Source organism: Ovis canadensis, chromosome 18, assembly GCF_042477335.2.
Source record: "Ovis canadensis isolate MfBH-ARS-UI-01 breed Bighorn chromosome 18, ARS-UI_OviCan_v2, whole genome shotgun sequence".
Taxonomy (NCBI): Eukaryota; Metazoa; Chordata; class Mammalia; order Artiodactyla; family Bovidae; genus Ovis; species Ovis canadensis.
In genome coordinates, this window is record NC_091262.1 from 79,008,926 (window position 1) to 79,026,737 (window position 17,812).

Here is a 17,812-nt window from a genome sequence, read left to right on the forward strand (position 1 = left end):
TATGCTGAGCACGAGCAGGGGGCCCAGTGCAGCTGGAGGCAAGGGAGGGAGGAGAGGAGGGCTTGGGGACAGCTGGGGGGGCAGCCAGCTCGTAGGGGGTCCGGGTGTGCTGGCTTTTCCAGGCCCGCCCTGCAGGGGAGACGCTGAGAGGCTGTGGCCAGGATGCAGGTGACAGACGCTGGAGGCTCAGGTCACTCACCTAAGCCTGTAGAAGTGACCGGATTCTGGACACATTTTGAAAATAAAACCATCAGGACTTGCTGATGGCTTGGATCTGGGTGTGAGAGGAGGGCCGTCAAGATGCCTCTGGGGTTTCTGGCCAGAGCAATGGGAGTATGGAGGTGGGGGCCCCACCAGGGGTCCCATGAAGGTGATGAGGGGGTCATGGAGGCATGGTGATGGCCGAGCTGGGCCCAGCTCACCTCCAGCTTCCCGGGTGATGGTGGCACTTCCTGTGGGCACCCAGAGGGCCATCAGAAGCCCGGGGAACCGGAAGGCTCAGCCTTCCAGATTCAATAAAGCCATGGGCACATGGCATGTGAAATGCTGGCTGACAAAGCTCGAGGCTGTCTCCTCTCCCCATAAGTGTGCGTGCACTCACACACACACTCACACACACACACACACACACATCTGGCTCACAAATAAATATTCACAAGGTTCCTGGCGTCTTATGTTTTCCTCTTCACACTCATCTCTGTTTTCCAAGTTTTCTAAAATGAATATATATTGTACCAACCCCCCAAAAGACCTATTATTTTCCTTTAAAAGACTTCTATCATCTTAATATGGAGAGTGTACTTTTGAAAAGACCTCATCTGCAGCATGAGAATACAGTTAGACACGGTGACATTATGACAGAACTGGCTTCCACTAATCGAGAGTGGAAATTTCAATCCTAAACGTCTCCAATAAAAAATTACCAGCCAACTGTGCTGCAAACCACACAATGAACCATTATGTAGCCATGGATACTTCCTCTCTGTTGCCTTTATATAAACAGAGGGAAATATTTCTGCATGGGAACCGTCAAGAAACAAGATTACAGATGAAGCTGGATTCCTGGCATGCAAAGCCAACCTAAGAGAAAATGAACAGAAAAAAGACTGGAAGGAAATGCTTCAGTGGTGATATTTTCTGTGTAGAGAAACCATGCATTTATTTGTTTTTCTTCTTCTTCTTGATTTTCAGCCTTTTCTAACTTTCTCTTTAAGCAATGTATATTCCTTTCAGAAAGAAAAACAACCCCAAGTTACTTTCATGTTTTTAAAACTCCTACCCCATCTTCAAAGCCCATTAGAAGATGTCCTGAGCCCCACCCCCGAAGGCATCTTGTCCTGTCTGTGCTGCAGGTACACAGGGAGTCAGGAGGGTCTGGATTCATTCCTTCCTGCCCACACAAGCTTTCTGTCTGCAGGGACAGCCAGTGGAACCAGAGGTGACTGCCCCCACTGGGACCGTCTCCGAGTATCACGGACCCTCAGGGCACAGCCCGAGGACGTGGCTGCTGGGAGTGCCCCGGGCAACGTTCAGGCCTTTCTGCCCTCACATTGTCACCTGGTCACCTGGTTGGAGACTCCCCAAGGTAGAGTGGGCATCAGTTACTGGCCGAGGCCTCTGGGTGGCTCCACCTGCTCTAGCCTGGGAGATTGTCCCGGCCCGTCCTCCCAGGCGCACCTCCTGGAATGTGGAGCGTCTGTCCTCCCTGCCCGGTGACAGCTGAAGGCCTGAGAGCCATGGAGGCCAGAGGGTGGAGAGGGGCGCCTGGAAACATTTCTCCTTACTCTATTCAAAGTGGCCCAGTGAGGAGGGCATGGGATGATCCCTGTGCACCCCAAATCCCCGTGTGCTGGGACATGGGCTGGAAACGTGTTCGCTTTTGAGCAGAGAAGATCAGCAGTCTGGGACACGTGTCACGGGGGTGGGGAGGGGGTTGCTGGAGAAAGGTGGGGAGATTTTCCACTCACTTCGGGGGTGGATCCCAGGCCAGGCAGTGGCCTTCTCTTTTCCTGCCCCCATCCCTGTCCCCACACTGCAGAATGGCCCCCAGCTTCTCCCTTCCTCATCCTCCCACACATCCAGCACAACTGGGGCCGGCCGGCGCCCCTCCCGCCAGTGTCCGGACCTGGGGCCCTCGCGACGCCAGGGGAGCCGTTTGGCCGGGCTTTGCAGGGCCTGATGGGAAGTTTTATTGACCAGGCCCTGCAGTCTGGATTTTGTCTGAGGCAGCTGTCTGCGTGGGCTCCCAGGAGGGGTGAGAGCATCCAGCCACCAGGCAGAGCTTGCTGGGAACGGACGTCAGGATGACCGCCTGGAAGGCCTGGGCCTCCATGGGGCTCTGTGGGGCCCAGGGCGCCTTCCGGCTTCACGGAGCCGCTGAACTCTGTGACTCAGAGCACAAAGACCTCTGCTGTCTCTCCCATCCTGGACCTGGGGGTCCCCTCTGGCCGGGTCTGTTGCCCAGTGTCCAGGGGGCGGGGGGTGGGGGGGGTGGGCGGGCCCATAGGAGCGCCCTCCCACCTTCCAGAGGCACCCGTTCGCCACCTCACCTCCACCAGCCTCCACCACCACTGGGCCCATAGGGATGGGCGACTGGGAGAGAAAAAATCCTAGGGCATTGTCATCTCAACGCTCGCCCAATGAGGTGTGAAATTCTGCGTTTCCAAAATTTGTTATCAGCCGCGCGCTCGCTCTGTCCTTCCCCCCCGCAGGCGAGGGGGCCGCACTGAGGACTCTCAGAGGAGCGCCGCGACTTCTGCGACAGGAGTTATGGCAGGCCTGCGGCGCCATGGCCGGGAGCACGCGGGCCTGGGAGGGACTGATCAGTCCGGAGAGAGCCTTCCGCAGGCTTCATTAGGCTGAAAATGATAACAAATATCTTCCCCTCACCTGTTTTCATTAATAATGGCTTCCCCCTTATCTTTTTGCCGCACGTACCGTCCTTTTAGGAAACAGACGCGCGCGGGCTGCCGAGAGAAACAGGGCAGCTGGCTGGCGGGAGGAGAAAGGCGCATGCCCCTCGCCCCCCTCCCCGGGGGGTGGGGGGTCCCCGTAAGTCCTCCAACTGGCGCCAGCAGGGGGCGCCGCGGGCTTGCCGAGACTGGGGCGGGGGGCCCTGACCTTCAGGGGGACGCTGGCCGGCCGTGGCCGGCTAGATGTGCAGGGAGGGGAGCCAACCTTCTGGAAACTTCCAGGCCCTCCCCAGCTCTCGGTTCACCCCGCCCTCACCCGCCCCCGCCACGCAGCCTTTCCGGAACCTCGGGCAAATGTAAGCCTTCTCCAGCCACGTCTCCCCTCCCCGTTGATCCCGTGGAAAACAGGGTGGCGGGATGAAGGCCTTCGGGGAGGGAGCCCTGCTGGCAAGAGAGCCAGAGCCGGGAAGGAGGCCGGGAGTTGGCTCTGGCTTCCGATCCAGGGGGAGGCCTGGGCCTCCGGACCTCCGGGCCCCAAGGCCCTGCGGCAGCCTCGCTCACCCCCGGCTGGGCCCCTCCGCAGCATTCCTGCCGTGCACACTGCCTGTCCTCCCCCAGGCCGCCGCATGCTCGCTGGAGCTTTTCACGTCTCTGACCTCGTACTTCCGCTCCTCGGAGCAGCTCTCAGGCTCCTCTTGGACACCGCCCGGCAGCCTGGCATTTGAGGCCCCGGCCTTGAAGCCCCTCCGACCCTCAGCCCCGGGGGCGGGGGGCGGGTGGCTGGTCCCCTCACTCGGCCGTGTCTCTGACAGATGAGCCACCCCAAATAGCCAGGCGCGTGGGCACCCTGGCCTTCCCTGGCTCAAGCTTGTCCTGCCACTGGGCCCCACTGCTGGGAAGGCCTCCCCATCCCCTGCATTTGGCGAACTCATTTGTCCCCTTCGAGGTCTATCCCCAAGGTCACTTCCACTGGGAAGCCCTTCAAAGGCTCTCAGGCCTGTCGAGCTACCCGGGTACCCTCGTAGCTCGGTGGGTGGGAGAGAGTCCCCACGGCCCGGCCCTGGGCTCCCCACACAGCTCAGGGCTCACCCTTCTGAGGGCCCTGGGCTCCCCACCCAGCTAGGGCTCACCCATCTGAGGGCCCTCAGCTCCCCACCCAGCTCAGGGCTCACCCTTCTGAGGGCCCTGGGCCCCCCACCCAGCTCAGGGCTCATCCTTCTGAGGGTCCTCAGCTCCCCACCCAGCTCAGGGCTCACCCTTCTGGGGGCCTGGTTCAGCTGTACTCTGCCCTTCCTCCTCTGGGCACCACTGGCCCCCAGCTGCTGCCCCAGGCACACACTCTGGGCACCATGGACCTAGGTCATTGGTCTTACTATCATTTCCATCTTGCAGGTCAGGACTCTGAGGCTCAGCGGGGCGAAAACTGCTTGCTTCGGTCCCACAGTCTGTCAGTCTCTGCTCTTCTCCACAATCCTGCCCTCCCCCATGAAATCCCAGCTTCCTCCAGCAACGGGGAGCTCACTCCCTGGACTGTGCTGAAGGAAGACTCGCCGAGCTGAGATCTGTCCTAGAGGCCCCTGTCCACTGCTCTGGGGCTCCCGGGAGAAGGCATAGATCCAGCAATGGTGTTTTTCTGGGCCCGCAGTTGCTGCTTTGTGGGTGAAGGTGCCGGGCCCCCCTTCCTAGGGGGTCCCGTGGAGAACAGGTCAGTCTGGTGTTTTTGCTGGGTCTTCCCCAGACTGGCCCCTGCAAGATGGGCTGACGTGTCGACCAACAAGCAGCAACAGAGTTGAGGAAGGGTCTGCAGGCAGAGGGGCCAGAGGAGCTGAGGTCCCGAGAGTCGGGACCTCCTGGGTGTGTGGGAAGCAGGGGTGGCGGGCAGTGAGGGTGTGACGTCAGGACAGGAAGGCTGGCCATGGGAGGGGAGGGGGCGGGGAGGCCTCACGGCCAGCCTGAGGCGGAAGGCGAGAGAGGGAGGCTTGATGGAGATGCATCAACAGGGGATCTTGGGACCAGGATCCAGATGGTCTTTGGGTGTTGTCATAACCATTCTTCAGCTACGGAGGGGAAACTGAGGCCTGGGGGCGTGGCGGTGCAGCCGGTGATGGTCAGCACTTCTCTGGACGGGAGCGCCCATGTGTCTGCACAGGCCTGCTCCCCGCCAGCCCATGGGCTCCCAGTGGCCTGTTCCCAGAGTGGCCCCTTCTCCCTGGGGCCTGAGGACCATGTGATGGAACGCAGCGGCATCTGGGCCGCCTCGCTGGGCCCCCGAGGTCACGGTCTTCAGACTTGCTAATTAGTTGGTAACCACACACCCCGAGAAATGTGCCCATCTTGATTACACGGCTTTCCAGCATCTCCCCACCCCCCCCGCCCCCCGTCTGCCTCTTTCCCGGCAAGGCTCAGAGAAAAAAAAAGAAAAAAACCAGCAGCTTCCCCTCTCTCGAGGAAGAGTCACCCGCAGATGTTTTTACAAAGTCGGGGCCAGGGAACATACGAGTAAATGCCACGATTCATGTTTGCAAACCCCTCCCTGCCAGCTTCTGTCTTGACAAGCCGTTGGGGGGGCGCTGGGGCGGAGGCAGGCAGATGTGGAAGCCGGGAACGGGGCCAAGCGCTTTGTTCAGACAGTGTTCCCCATCAGGGGCAGAACTAAGTGGCGTGCAGAACCGGGGAAGCTCCGTGACGATCGGGGGCTCCGGGGTGCCCGCGGGCCAGCCCACCGGCCAGTCATCGCCCAGCCACCCCCGAGCAGGTGGCCTGGCTCTGCAGAGGGGGAGGGTGCCTGTCAGGAAGGCTCTGCTGCCCTTGAGAGGGGTTCAATTTCCCCAAAGGTCAGTGGGCACATTCCTAATTATTGTAATAACAACAATTAGTAGGAGTGCTGATAACCTGGTCCGGGAGCTCTGCTCCAAGCCCAGCTCCACGGCCTCGCTGGAGCCTGGGGCGGGGGGCACCTGGGCAGCAGTCCTGAGCCCCCATCTTACAGATGTAGCCACTGAGGTCGATGGGGTTCCAGACCCCTATTCCGAGGCACCAGTCGGGCTGTGGTGGGTGGGAGCGGGTGCTGGAGTTCTGATTGCTCACTCTGGAGGTGCAGGGTGGTGGGATCATCAGTTGGGGGGGTGGAATAGCTACTTTTCAAGTTGGGAGGGGGGGTCCCTGAGGTCACATGTAGAGGGAGATGGCCAGCTCTGCTTTTCTGCAAGATCAACCCCGCCCAAGGAGGCCTGGCCATCCCGCCTTCCTTGACAGGGTCTCACTGACATTTGCTGAGCACCTACTTTTTGCCTTGGTGGGAGACCCTGCAGCTTACTGGGAGTTCTTCCCCCCAGGCTCCCCCAGAGGGGAGGAGCACTCTTGTCCTTTGGGAACACTCCAGCACCAGGGTATCTCCTGGCCTCGAGTGTCCATCTCCCAGGCAGGACAAGAAGCCAGAGAGAGCTAGGAGCTGTGACCTGGGGGCCAGGAGGGCAGGGTGGGGGGAGAGAAGAAGGAGGGACTCTGCCCCATGTTCCGTGGGGAGCAGAGCGTGGATGGGTCTACCATGGTCTGTGCTGGGTGCTGAGACGCCGAGCTCAGAGGAGTGATGGTTGGCTGTCGAGCAGCGAGCTGACCAACTAACCTCGCCTGGGCCTCAGATGAAGGCAGAACCAAGAGTGTGAAGGTCGGGAGCTGAGCAACTGGCAACAGAGCTGCGAGCCACTGCCCTCCAGGGGCCCTGAACAGACCCACTTCCAGCCTGACCCTGGAGAGCCTTGTGTATCTGTGAGAGGGCTGCCTGGAGGAGGTGGCAGACTCTAAGACAGGGCCAGGCTGTGGGAAGGTGTGTGTGTGTGCAGGGGCCCCCTACTGCAGCACACACCACCCCTCCCCTGGGGCTATGGACACCCTGGCCCTGGGGTTCTGGGGCCCAGAGGCATTGCTCCCTGTGTTTGCAGAGGAGAGCCCATCTGAGGCAGCTCCAGGAGGGCAGGCTTCTGGGGAGGGGAGGGGTCCTGGAACCAACCACAGAGGCTTCCCTCTGCAACCTCAGAGCTGCGTCTTAATTAGTCAAGTTCTCAAATCATTTACCGCTCCCCACACACAGAAGGTTTACTAAAAGCTGCACCAAATCAAAAATACTGGCGACAACGATGTGCAGGCCGAGGGAGCTGCTGAGATAGGTGCCCCGATCGCGAGCAAGCCGGAGCAGCTCCTCCCGGGGGAATCCCTGCCTACGTCCTGCCCGTCACCCAGCTGGAGGGACATGGGACAGCCGCCGCAGCTCTGCCAACCCTGTGCGTCCATGCCCAGCAGAGGGGGAGAGCAGCCTCGCGCCCCTGGGTGCCGTGGGGCCCCTACTCTATCCATCCCTCCCCTCTTGGACATTTGCAGCCTTGGCAGAAGTCCTCAGGTCAGCACGGGCACAAGGAGCCTGGCCAGATGTTCACAGGAAGCCTCCTGGAGGAGGCGGCACTCAGCACGGAACGGCCTTGGGAGGTGGGCTCAGTGTGGACGTTTCAAGTGCAGCCCAGCATGAGCCAGGGCTTGAAGTCAGAGGTGGGTCGAAGCCCCCCTAGGAGTGGGTCCTGTCTTCCTTTGGGCCCGAGAGTCCCAGAGTCCACAGGTCCGTGGATGGGGGAACACAGAGCCTAAAAGCACCAGCACTACCACCTTTCAGAGGCAGTGAGGAGGAAGAAGGTGTCCGTGACTCTTCTGGGGCCCGCGGATGACTGAGCTTGGCCTAAGCTTGGTCATTGTCATGCATTAATGCCTCCAAACATGGGCACTGTGCCACATACCCTGGTCACCAGGCCTCAGGTTATCTGTGACGAGAGACTTTTCCTATTTAACATTCCACAGTGAAACCCATCAGTGGTCTACCCATCCACCCATCCACCCACCCATCCGTCCTTCCATCCATCCACCCATCCACCCATCCATTCATCCATCCACCCATCCACCCATCCACCCACCCATCCATCCATCCTTCCATCCACTCACCCACCCACCCATCCATCCACCCATCCATTCATCTATCCACCCATCCATCCACCCACTCATCCATCTACCCCCCTACCCTTCCATCCACCCATTCATCCACCCATCCACCCACCCACCCATCCGTCCTTCCATCCACCCATTCATCCACCCATCCATCCATCCACCCACCCATCCATCCACCCATCCATCCATCCACCCACCCATCCGTCCTTCCATCCATCCGTCCTTCCATCCACCCACCCGTTCATCCATCTACCCACCTACCCATCCATCCAACCATCCATCTATCCACCCAGCCACCCATCCATCCACCCACCTACTCAGCCATCCATCCATCTATCCACCGATCCACTCACCCATCCATCCACCCACCCACCCACCCACTCACCCATCCATCCACCCACCCACCCACCCACTCACCCATCCATCCACCCACCCACCCACCCACTCACCCATCCATCCACCCACCCACCCATCCATCCATCCATCCATCCATCCATCAATCCATTCACCCACCCATCCACCATCCATTCCTCATCCATCCATCCATCCATCCATCCATCCATCCATCATGTATTCACTCAACAAACACACCTTGTGTCTTACTACATGGCTGAGGCACAAAGAAGAATTAGCTTCCCACCTCCCCCCAACCCCCCACCACCTCCTACTGCATTAAGTGGCTCACCAGCATCTAAAGCTGGACATGACAAACACTGGGTTCTGGGGAGTAAATATAATCCATGTGAAGCCACTTTGAAAGTTAAAAGCACAATTAACACCGGTGCTCCATGTGTAAGGACAGCTCTTTCTCTGCCCGCAGGAGGGAAATCACACAGTGCCTACTATGGCGCAGATGACGGCGGCTGGAGCGGTAATGTAATTATGGCGCGTCTCCCATTAGTGGAGGTGTCGGTTCAAATCCCCCTCTCGGCACCAGACCAGGAACTCAGAGGGGAGAGACTGTGTTCTTATTCAATTAATCAGTTATGCCCTTGCTTCACATCTGTAGGCTCTCCGCCTGTAAACACCCTCTGTGTGTGAGTCGCTCAGTCGTGTCAGACTCTGCGACCCTGTGGACTGTAGCCCACCAGGCTCCGCCGTCCCTGGGATTCTCCAGGCAAGAATACAGGAGTGGGTTGCCGTTTCCTTCTCCAGGGGATCTTCCCAACCCAGGGATCGAACCCAGGTCTCCTGCATTGCAGGCAGACGCTTTAACCTCTGAGCCACCAGAGGTCTCTCCCATCTTTAAATGCAGACACACAGACACAGAGGATGAAATGGTTGGAGAGCATCACCGACTCGATGGACATGAATTTGATCAAACTCCGGGAGATAGTGGAGGACAGAGGAGCCTAGCGTGCTGTAGTCCATGGGGTCACAAAGAGTCGGACACGACTTAGTGACTGAACAACAACACACACACACACACACCCTTTTGCAAAATGAAGCCCTTTCCCATCTCACCCTCTTTCTTCCTATTCACTACTACCACTACTACTAAGTCGCTTCAGTTGTGTCCAACTCTGTGTGACCCTATAGACGGCAGCCCACCAGGCTCCGCCGTCCCTGGGATTCTCCAGGCAAGAACACTGGAGTGGGCTGCCATTTCCTTCTCCAGTGCATGAAAGTGAAAAGTCAAAGTTAAGTCGCTCAGTCGTCTCCAACTCTTAGTGACCCTGTGGACTGTAGCCCACCAGGCTCCTCCGTCCATGGGATTTTCCAGGCAAGAGTACTGGAGTGGGGTGCCATTTCCTATTCACAGCTGTGGTTTATTGCCTCCAATGCCTCACCTCCGACTCAGTCCCTCTGTATCCTGCCCCCATGCTGCCCCAGAGAAACCCACCTAACCTGCCCCCGTGGCTTCTTCCCAACCTTGGTCTTAATTGATGTCTTTGCCTCATGGGGAACCAATAACCCTCCCCTTCCTCACTCTCTTGTCTCTCTTGGCATTTGGGATTTCTCCGTATTCACAAACATGAGGGATTCAAGAGTGTTTCTGGATGTCAGGGAAGGAGCCGGTGGATTGTAAGGAACTGGAAATTCAGAGCCAGAAGGGGTATTGGGGTGACCGGACGAGAGGAAGCCGGGTCTGGTCCCTCCCCACCTTTGGGCAGCTTCTGTTTCCTTTGTGAACTCCTGTCCTTTCCCATAGCTGAAAGGCTGCTGGATCCCAGGGCTCTGTCTCTGGCAAATCTCTGTCTCTCCATCTCTGTGGTCCCCTGTCCACTCTCCGGCACCGCTGTCTGCAGCTTCCCGCCCCGGGGTCCCTCCTGGAGCCACAGAGCTTACAGTTCAGACCCTCCCCTCCTGCAGGGACAGCCCCTTCCCCTCCCACTTCCCTCACCTGGTCCTGACTCCTCCAACACCCAGGGCGCGTGGCCGGGTGAGAAGTCAGAGCTGGGGAAAGTCAAGTGGGGAAACTGAGGCCTGCGAGGGGGAAAACTTTCCCCAGGATCACCTAGGGCCCTCCCCAAGTCCTGATGCCTGGCCCTGAGCAGCCACTTGGCCGAGTCGGCCCCCTGCCCCCAGCCTAGAGTGGGGCTCACTCAGCTCGTGGTATGTTCCCCGAATCCACAGTCCACTGCATTCTTCTCATTACAGGGGCCACAATCCAGGCACTGCTCCAGGCCAGTGCACCCCCAGAACAGCGAGGGCCAGGGTTCCAGCCAGGAGACCCGAGTTCAAATCCCAGCTCTGCCTGTTTCCCTGGCTTGGAAGGAGGTGGTTGGGTCTGGCGATGCTTCTGGTTTCATGGGCTCTTTTACTTCTGCCCTTCTGCCCCTGCTCTGGGCACTTAGAGGCCCCCCTAAACTTCCATGTCAGGGACTCCAGGCCTCTGCTCCCAGCTGGGTGAGGCCCCAGGACCTGAGCACGTCGGAGGATGGGAGGGGTCCTCCTGGACTCCTGGGCTCAAGCCCGCCCTCTGCCCCAAGCTCCCGGGTGACAGTGCATCCCCTTGCCTCGCCCCACGTGGTGGCTTATCCCTCCCATCCCCTCGCACCCCGCCCACATCTCTGTAAATAGCCCTTTATTAAAGTCTCCCCGAATCAACCATCTTGTATGTGCCATCTGTTTCCCACTGGGGCCCTGCCCGAATCCTGCAGGCCTCACGAGTCCTCTGGTTTGGTCTCCTTGTTAACTCAAGCTGTCAAGTGGGGAATGACGAGGCTGGGCCCAGATCCCCAGGGATGAATCGTGGGTTCTGGACCGGGGAACAGTTCAACCTCAGGGCACATGGGCCTGGATGGTGCACGTAAGGAACCTGGATGGTGACAGGCCTTTGCGTGGCGCATTTGCGTCCTGCTGCAGTGAGCAGCAGCCTAATTTCAGAGGCAGGCAGCAGGTAGCTCTGAGCACCGACTGAGGACCTGGTGCTAGGGGGGTGCCCAGCCTCTTTTTCCTGCACAACTGTTCCGGAGAGGGGTCACAGCTGCACTATAACGCCTGGGAACGAACAGCATTCCGGGGGGGCCCAAACCAGCTTCCCAAGCTCACCCACCACCCACACAGCCACCACCCACCCTCCGTGCCCCTTCCCTTCTCCAGCCAGCCCCGCTGGTGCCTAGAAACTATTCAGAAAACAACAAATGCAAGATTGTTCCTTGTATCTTCTTCACTTAGCGGGGAGGGGGCGGCGAACAACCATGACCCGGGTGAGAATGAGCCAGCAGGGTCCCCTCCATGCATGCACAGATCAATCTCGGTCCTGATGCCAGCCGTGACCAGTACAGGCTTCTGCCTGCTGCTCATGGAGGGAAGGCAGAATTAAATAAAACACGATCAGAAATAATTGGCCCATTGGAGAGAGGCAGGAGAAAGGTGCTGAAAAGAAGCTCATCTTCAGGATGGAGACAAATTTTCACAGGGAAGAGGGGCTCCCCAGGCTTGAAAAGACTATGTCTGCACCCCAAGGTGCCCCTTATCCCTACCAAATGCATCCGCATTGCATCGCTGATAAGATGGAGCAATTCGATTCCACAGATGCTTAATGAGACCCTACTGTGCGCCTAATTCTGAGCGTGCAGCCCTTGGGGAGCCAAAACGGGTTTTGAAAAGGCAGGAGTCCTTCCTTCCAGCTTCCTTCCTTCCTTCCCGCTTCCTTCCTTCCTTCTTGCCTGCAAATCGCGGGGAGGTGGAGTTTGGCAGCCTGGAGACTGAGACAGGCCTTGGTGAGAGAGGCTGGTGGTGTGGACCAGACGGTGGCTAGGATGGGGATGTGAGAGGGGATGAGAGGGCTGGTGGGGGAGGTACGGCCCCCAGGATGTGGGGGCTACGAGCTTGTGAACTTGGAAGGCCGAGGGAGGTGGCGGTGGCCTTTAAGGAGGCGAGTGGGTCCGAGTCCTCGAGGGCAGGCTCTCCAGGCCCCGGGGCTCCCACCCAGGCACCAGCTTCAGAGTGACATAGCCAGAGAGAGCTGGGCTCTCCCCTTGTGGACAGCTGGGTAGCCAGAGGCAGGGTGGGGAGAAGGCAGCGAAGAAAATGAGGGTGAGGAGACAGGGCAGCCACCTTCGGAAGCAGGCTTTTGTTCCCCAGCTGGAGCCTTCTTCTAGTGACAGGACTTCTCCTCTGCTTTGAGCCTGTGGGCTTCCTGGTCAGATTTCAGACACATCTCTTTATAAACCCAGAGGTTCTTCAAAGCACTTTACAATCAACTTTCAAAGTCATCCTGACGGGGCTCTCAACCCCGACACTGTGCTTCTAAACTTGGTCAGCATCTGGCTGGGTGATGTTGGGAGAATTGATCAACCTCTCTGGACCCCAGCCTCAAGTTCTGCAGCTACTAGGGGAGCCCCTACAGGTGGAGAGGAAAGAGGAACGGACATTTGTGTGCACCTATCAAATTAAGGCTCATCCTTAAAGACCATGCTTGAGTCTGGGAATACCAAGAAACCCCATGTATGTTGGGTAGGGGAAGAAGCTGGGGTCCCCTCAGGCTGAATGTCCCCTGCCCAGCACCCGACGAGCTGGCAGCTAGGTGGGGATCTGGGAGGCACAGAGCGTGACCACGGGAACGGGCTTGTGGAGGGCAGCTCCCAGCAGCCAGGCCCTGGGGGAGGTGGGCAGGGGGCTGCTCAGAGTGGGGGCGCTGACATTCTACATCCTTTGTCACTGAACTGCAGGGTCCTGGTGGGGAGGGAACAACGTGAGGTCACCACTGCAACCTTGGGGCCCCCTTAGGGGAGCCCAGTTTGAGGGGTCGGCTACCCCTGGAATCCAGCGATCAGGGGTGGCCAGAAGGCGCTGGCTGGAGAGGCGGGGGCCAGTTGCTAGGACACAGGATCTTTGCGAGGGGCCTGCAGTTACCCTCTGAGAACACTTGGTGCCTCATTCATTTATTCATTAACTCACTTAATCCACAAACACCCGGTGGGTAGCCCTGCTGGCCCCCGGATGTGGGTTGCAAGACTGAGCAAGGCGCTTCTGGCCCCACTGAGGTCAGGCACTCGTGCAAAATCCGTCAACACCAGGTGGGGAGATGTGCTGGGGCGGGAGGTGCGGCAGGGGCCGGGGGTGAGGGGGCGAGGGGAGGCCGCGGGCTCTCTGGCTTCCAGTCCTGGGCAGGTTGGAGGACTTGGCAGGTGGCGGGAAGGTCTCGGGGAAGGAGGGGAGAGAGGACAAGCAGGTGATGCCCCTGACCTCCTGCCTGGCTGTCCCAGGGTCCTGCAGGGCACAGGGCAGTGCCTTCTTCCGCCAGAGATCCCTAACGCCTGGGAGGCAGCAGGACGAGGGCAACATTCTTTGAATATAATTGAATGAGAATGCTAATGCTTTCTTACAAATACGAGAATAAATATAGTACGGGACCATCTCAAATTCCTCGAGAGCTGTCTGTTTTCACATCCCTGGACTTGACAGGTGTGGCAGATAGAGCCACGATGCACAGCCTCTTCTTCTTAGACCCAGACTCTGGATAGAAAGAGGCTGTGATCTGGCCACAGTCACCACCCCCCTAAATCCTCAGCTGGGGTCAAGATGAAGGTCCTCCTTCTAGGGGCTAAGGGCTTGAGAGGATGGTTTCTTTGTGGCTAAAGGAGGTCTCCTGTTTACCCTCGTTCAATTGACCCCCAGGCACCTTGCCGGAGCCTGTGGTGAGCATCCTGGCTGGACCCTCCTGGGAAGGTGGGTGGGTAGGTATGGCAGAGATGGGTGGCAGTAGCTCAGCCCACTTCCCAAGACTTGGCACAAGTCGGGGCAAGATGTGTCCATGGGTCGACCATAGTATGAGAGAAAGGGGAGAGACTGAAGAACATTCCAGAATAGATGAGAGGGGTTCAGATCCAAAATGCTGAAAGTTCTGTAATGTTCTTTCTGCAGCCTACCTCTGCCCCAGTCACAGTGGACAACCCACAGTCTTGAACCATCACATGCCCGCACGCCCAAAGGTCCTCCCGCAACGGCACACCCTCACACACTCAACCCGAGGACCAACCCCCTCCTGCCCATGTGTGCACAGCTCTCCCAGCACACGCCCCCTTGGAGGGCAAAGGTCTCTGACCTCTAGGTCTCCCCTGCCCCTTGAACTCTCACGTGCATGAGAGAGACCACCTTGGGGTCCATCTCTATACACATCCCACCCCCAGCACAGCCTCCAGCGCACAGTAGGAGCTCAGCTGATGCTGAATGGATAAATGGCTACATTTAAAGAGCTACGCCTCCGTTTTATGGAAAATTAACTTCTGGGAATTTCTGATGAATGAAGAATTACTGTACTTTTTGCCAAAGCCTGCAAAGACAGGCTAAGTGATGAAAAGACTCCTTTCTCCTCTTGGTCTTGATTTTCCTCCCTCCTGGGGTGGGGGGGGCGGGCGGGTGGCGGTGTGAGTTTACCTATAGGGTGTGGGGGCGGGGCGGGGAGCTGTCATTAACTCTTCTGGAGACCCCTGAGAGCTCCCTACACACGCACAGCATGACTCAGTTGCGCCCTTTAAGAGGATAATTTGATTGATGACGTGGACAATTAGACTTGTGAACTTGACATCCACGTCGATTCCAATGGCGAGAAAGGAAGCGAGAAAAATCTATTTTTGAATCCTACCATCCGAGGAGGATGAGAAATCAGTAAGAGGCGCGACTGGGCAGAAGTCAACGCTAAAGACGAACCCAGACCAAGGCACTCTTGTCCGCGTCCCTGCTGGGGAGCCGAGGCTGTTCCTTCCCCATGTCACACATCACACGCAGGCCTGTGTGGGTGGCTCGGGCCCCCAGCGGCCCCGCTGAGACCCCCGCAGTGGGCCTGGTGCTGTCACAGGCCTCCCCAGGCCACATTCTCCCACCCAGCTGAGCGCAACGCCACTCCAGATTGAAGAGGCTTCTCTCTGATGGAACTGGAAACCAAGCCGTCATGTTTTCAGATCCGAAGTGTACTCGGGTGTGTCTCTCATTTCTCTCCATCCTCCACCCCCAAACCCCTCCCCTTGGCAGAAAAAAAGATAATTTCTTTCTCCAAAGATGAACTTGAGCTTTGGAAAAGAACTGTCATCACGGCAGTCACGCAGCTCCGCGGTGTTTGCAAGAAGTGCTCAAAGCCCCCGACCCAAGGAGAGGACAGCGGGGTCCCGGGGGTGTCCCGCTCCTCCTGTGGGCCCCGCTCTCTCCCACCGCGCGGCTGGCAGAGCAGAGAGCCAGGGGCTCGGAGTCCCTGAAGCCTCTGGCGTGAATCCCAGCTCTGCTATTCATTAGCTGAATGCCTGTCTCGGCGTCTTCACACCTCAGTGTGCTCATCTCTGAAGTGGGCCTTGCCATCTTGACCCAGTCCAGCCGTGAGGAGGCCCTGATGAGATTCAGCTAAACCCGAATCTAAGTCCCAGGGGTGCATCAGAAAGCGGCAGCAAGGCAGCCCCCATTTGCTGCAAACCCGTACTCGCAGTCCCTAGGATATTTCAGCTTTAGGGCCAACAGGGAGCCCTGATCTTTCTGCACTGGGCTTGACTAGTTGTGGGAGCAGTGCCATGGGAAGTGCCATGGGCTTCCCAAGTGGTGCTGGCGGTGAAGAACCCACCTGCCAGTGCAGGAGATGCAAGAGACGCAGGTTCGATCCCTGAGTCGGGAAGATCCACTGGAGGAGGGCATGGCAACCCATTCCAGTATTCTTGCCTGGAGAATCCCATAGGCAGAGGAGTCTGGTGGGCTACAGTCCATGGGGTCACACAGAATCAGGCACGACCCAAGTGACTTAGCACGCATGCCGTGGGAAGAGGTGGCAGGGCCAGGGGAGCTGGGTCCTCTCCTGGAGGGAGGGTGGAGGATGCAGTATCTGGGGGCAAGAGGGAACCAAGGCTCCTGGTAGGCCTCACCAGGCCTCAGTTTCCCCAGCTCTACCGTGTTCCCCTAGGGCTGGACCAGTAGGGGCGCAGAGTTGGGTGGCAAGGTGGGGCTGAAGCCCCACCCCCAGACTGCCTTGCCCTCGCTGCAGGCACCCAGGATTATTAGCTGGTCTCCTAGGCTCCTCCAGCTGGACCCTGCTGGGCTTCTCTGATCAGTGATTCTCTCTTTAATCAAGGGCAAAGGGGGCTGGTGAAGGCCGGGGGCCATGTAGTGTTTGGAGAGTGGGGAGGGGGAGAGCAGTGGAGGGAAGGGGAAAGGGCTGGAGAGCACATTTCTTTGATTCCCTCAGAAAACTTTCAATCATCACCAGCTCCCTGGCTGCCCTGGAAGGCTGAAGCCCAGCCTCGGTTTTTTCTTAACCAGAGGACCAGTTGCTGTCTTGCTCCTGCTTGCTGGGTTGGGGGGTGGGGGAGGGGCGGGGAAGCAGGCAGAGCCGCCCCGGTTTAGCAAAGGGATGGAGTTCAGCTCCGTCGGGCAGGTCCAACCTCTGCTACCTGTGTGGACCACCTGCCATGCCAGGCTGTGATGAGCAGGGGCCAAGCATCTTCCGAGGGAGGGGCCATCCGCCTCTTCTGAAAAGGGGTGGGGGGAGGGGAGGGAAGTATAGAGAGAGGAGGGGCCGCCCTGTGCTCCCCTTCAGGCCCCAGGGTGTGCTTGCAACCAGCAGGCGGTGTTGACTTCTCCCCAAGGGGCTGGATTGGCATTTTCGTTCTTTCTGTGCAGCCTGGAAGCCTGTGACAGTCGCCAGCCTCCCCTCCCCCCGGCTTCTCAGCCACCCTTTCTCGGTGTCTGCCTGCTGAAAAGAAATCTCAGGTCTCCTGAATTTACAAACCCTTTGTTGAGACTAGAGCAAAGCGACAGAAAGCTCTAGGCTTATAGATCTGGACAGGCAGGAACACCCCACCGGCCTCCCAGCAGCGGCTCTGCGAGGGCTCTGGTGGAGGGCTCGGCCTGCCCGACCAGACAGGCACCTCATCCCTGGCCAGCAGCTCTCTCTGGCCTCCTGGGGTGGAGGCCCGGTGGTGGCAGCTGTTGCAAGAGCAGGAAGGGGCCAGGTCTTGTGAGTACGGTGGGTTTCTACTTACGAAAGCCAGAGTTCCTTTGGGGGACAAGTGTGGTATACCCATCCTTGTTTCTAGACAAGGAAGCTGGGCTTAGAGTGGAAGTGACCAGCGCTCAGCAGGCAGGGAATGGAGCTGGGGTTAGCAAGCAGGTGCCAACCGGCCAGGGGAGTGCCCTTTCGGCCTTAGCTCCTGACATTTGGGCTCCGGAGGAAGTCTGTGAGGGAGACTGCCCTCCCAAGGCCTCCCTCCCTTTCCAAGACAAGGGAGGGCAGTGGTGGGAAGGGACCCAGGTAGGGAAGGGAGGAGTCTAGAGGGGGCACACTCCGTGGCTGCCAGCCCTCACCCCTGGTGCTCGGTACTGTCCATACAGGCACCCGGAGACTTGGTGGGAGGAGAGGTGGGGAGGAGCTGCTGGGTCCTGAGGCCCCCCGCCCCTCCTTAGGGCCTGGCAGGCAACCCAGCCCTCCCTTCCTCCAAGGATAATTTTGGAGGCTGAGGTCAGGGTCCTCAGGATGGGTGGCG